This window comes from Molothrus ater, chromosome 3, assembly GCF_012460135.2.
Source record: "Molothrus ater isolate BHLD 08-10-18 breed brown headed cowbird chromosome 3, BPBGC_Mater_1.1, whole genome shotgun sequence".
Taxonomy (NCBI): domain Eukaryota; kingdom Metazoa; phylum Chordata; class Aves; order Passeriformes; family Icteridae; genus Molothrus; species Molothrus ater.
Window position 1 is genome coordinate 41684150 of NC_050480.2, and position 3366 is coordinate 41687515.

The following is a 3366-nucleotide window of genomic DNA, read 5'->3' on the forward strand; positions in this document are numbered from 1 at the left end:
TCGGCCAGCGCGGCACCGCCCCTCGGCCAGCGCGGCACCGCCGAGCGCGGCCGCCGCCGCAGCGCCCCCTGGAGGGCTCCGGGCGGCGCTGCGGGCGGGGCCCGGCGGGCGGCGTGCAGGGCGGGGCCGCTCGGGCTCGGCCTGCCCCGGCTCGGCGGGGACGGTTGGGAGGCAGGAGGCTGGATAGGCTGGATAGGCTGGAAAACGCCTCTGGAATCATGGGGTCTAACCTGTCACTGAACGCCGCCATGGCAATTACGTCATGGCATTGGGTGCCGCGTCCAGTCTTTTCTTAAACACCTCCTGAGACAGAGACTCCAACACTTCTCTAGGCAGCCCAATGCAATGTCCAAGCACCCTTCCTGTGAAGAAAATCCTTCTAATGTCCGATCTAAACTTTCCCTGGTGCAGATTGAGGCCATTTCCTCACATCCTGTCACTGGTTACCTGGAAGAATAGGCTGATCCCCACCTGGCTACACGCTCCTTTCAGGCAGTCGTAGAGAGGAGCAGTGGGGAACCTCCAAGACTCCTCCAGGCTGAGCACTCCCAGCTCCCTCAGCTGCTCCTCACAGGACTTACACTCCAGACCCTTCACCAGCTCCATCACCCTTCTCTGGACACACTCCTGCACCTCAATGTCCTTCCTGAGCAGAGAAGCCCAGAACTGGTCACTGAACTCAAGGGGCAGCCTCACCAGGGCCAAGAACAGAGGTGCAATCACTGCCCTGGTCCCGCTGAACATGCGATTAGTGATGGAGGCCAGGATGCCATCGGCCTTCTTGGCTACCTGGGCACACACTGGCTCATGTTCTGCTGCTGTCAACCAGCACCAACAAGTCCCCCTCCACTGGGTCTCTTTCCATCCACTTTTCCCCCAGCCTGTAGCACTGCATGGGGTTGTTGTGGCCAAAGTGTAGGACTCAGCACTCAATACTCACACCCAACTTTGCGTCCTGTGCATTTACAAAGGGTAAACTCAATCTCCTCATCCAGATCATCCAGCAGCACTACCACTGTAACCCCTAAACTGCTAAACCATGTCACCCTGAGCCAGATCCAGATGCCTCTTGATTCCACCACTTTGCTGGGCAACCTATTCCAATACCTGACCACCCTACCAGTACAATTTTTTTTCCAATATCTATCTGGATCTCTCCTGTCTCAGCTTAAGGCCATTTCCCTGTGTCCTTCAGTGCAGGCATAGGAGAAGAGACCAGTCCCCACCTCACTACAATCTCCTTTCAGGCAGAAAGCAATGAGACATCGCCTGGGCCACCTCTTCTCTAGAATAAACAAACCCAGCTCCTTTGGCCATTCCTCATAAGACATATTTCTAGACCCTTCACAAGCCTTGCTGCCCTTCTCTGGATGTGCTCCAGCATCGCAATGTCCTTGAATTATTTGGGTTAGAAAGAATAATGTCATTGAATGGGTTAGGTCAGAAGGGACCTTAAAGATCATCTAGTTTTAACACTTCTGCCATGGGCAGGGACACCTTCTACTTGACCAGGTTGCTCAGAGGCCCATCCAAGATGGCCTTGAACACTTCCAGGGTTGGGACATCCACAGCTTGTCTGGGCAATCTGTTCCAGTGCTTCACTGCCCTGACAGTAAAGACTTTCTTCCTGATATCTAATCTAAACCTATGGTTCTTGCCGCCCTGAGATGTCAGGGTAGCTGAGCTGTGCTGCTGCTGTGGGTGCCTGGTGTGGGCACCAAGCACACCAAACTGACCCAGTCATGTCAAGCTGCAGGGCCCAGCCATCAGGGCCCACAGCACAAGCCATGGAGACACAGGGCTGCAGAGGAGGAAAGGGGCTCCAGGGGATGGAAGGTGAGCAGGGTCACCCAGATCTGGTAGCCAACAGCCACATCTCCTCAGGTTTTATGTATTACCGGGGTGGAGGATACCCAGCCTCTATAGGCAAGAAATGCCAGGGTCTGACCATTCTTACAGCAAAATAAGCTTTTTCTCGTGTTTAAATTTATTGTAGTTTGTGCTCATGTGATCCTGAGTAACAGAAACTGAGTCAGAGCATAATTTACTTCCCCCATCCTTTTCAGCAGAATCTCTTCTTAGGCTCTTGTTTCATTCAAAATCTTTTGTTCAAGGTCACTGATGACTTAGTGAAGACAAATTTAGCTCTAGAAAGCCTCCCTGCTGTCACTTACATTTCTGTTTGCGCCTCAGGATGGAAGACAGCAAATGATCTCGTTCCTCACATGAGCATTTTGTGGATTTAATTTTGTCTCAGTGAGCTCAAATGAGGAGCTATCCCAGTGCCTTGCCAGAGAGTTGTAAGGGTGCATCCTGTTTCTCTGCCAGTTGTTCTGTGGATAATGACAGAGAAGACTCCCTAGGCTTGATGAACATGGGCTCTGTGGTACACTGGGCTGGAAACCCCCAGACCTCTAGGGCAGCCAACATTTTTACAGCACCCACACATATCTCCTGTCCTAACTTCTTCAGCACTACACAGAGCCTGGCTGGTCTGTACCCAGCAAAGATTTTTGCCAATGATTCATGGCTGGCACTGTGTTTCTCAGGACTTGCCTGAGTTACTGGGAGTGTGAAGGGCCAGGTGGGTCAGTGGTGAGCATGGTGGACATGTGCACCTGCTGGCTGGCTCCTGGTGTCCTCATTTCCCCTGCTTGCTTTCACCTTGTCCCTTTGGAAAGCTTTTCAAGGCTGACATGTTTCAGAGTGTCCAACCCTCTCAGAGATCTCAGAGGCTGTCAGGCATGATTTATAGCTGTCATGTGTTGTCAGATGGAGAGCAGAAAACAATACACCCACCTCACAAATCTACACTGGCACTTTTTTGCAATAGCTACGACTGTGCATGTCAGGTTTCTTACATTGTGATATTGAAATGTCTACATTCTGGTACAGGAACAAAGCTACATTATTGCTTAGCCATATTTTAATTTAGTGAGCTGGATGCTTGAAATGAAAATTTTAGCCAGCATTTAATGCTAACTTCTTAACAAGTAGTTGCACCTACTTCTAAGTGTACTAGCTATGACAAATCTTGCTCTAAAAATAATTGCTGGTGCCATTTATGGTTTTGTTTACAAAGCTCTAATTATAAAGTGCTTTGAGGAAATAGAAAGTATGCTTCTGACTTGGATTTGTTTAATGATGAGCTCTTACACTCTTCATATTTATTGATGTAATTGTAAATTCAAATATGAAGTTTGTGGAACTTAACAATTCACCAGCGCAGACTGCAATATGGCACTTTAGTAAGTTAGTGCTAAAACCAGAATTAGGAGTTGTAGGTTATTTCCACATGCCCTGTGTCTCTGTACAGCCATTTTCACCTGGGGAAGTGGTGCACAAAGTAAAGTTTCTCCAAGATGG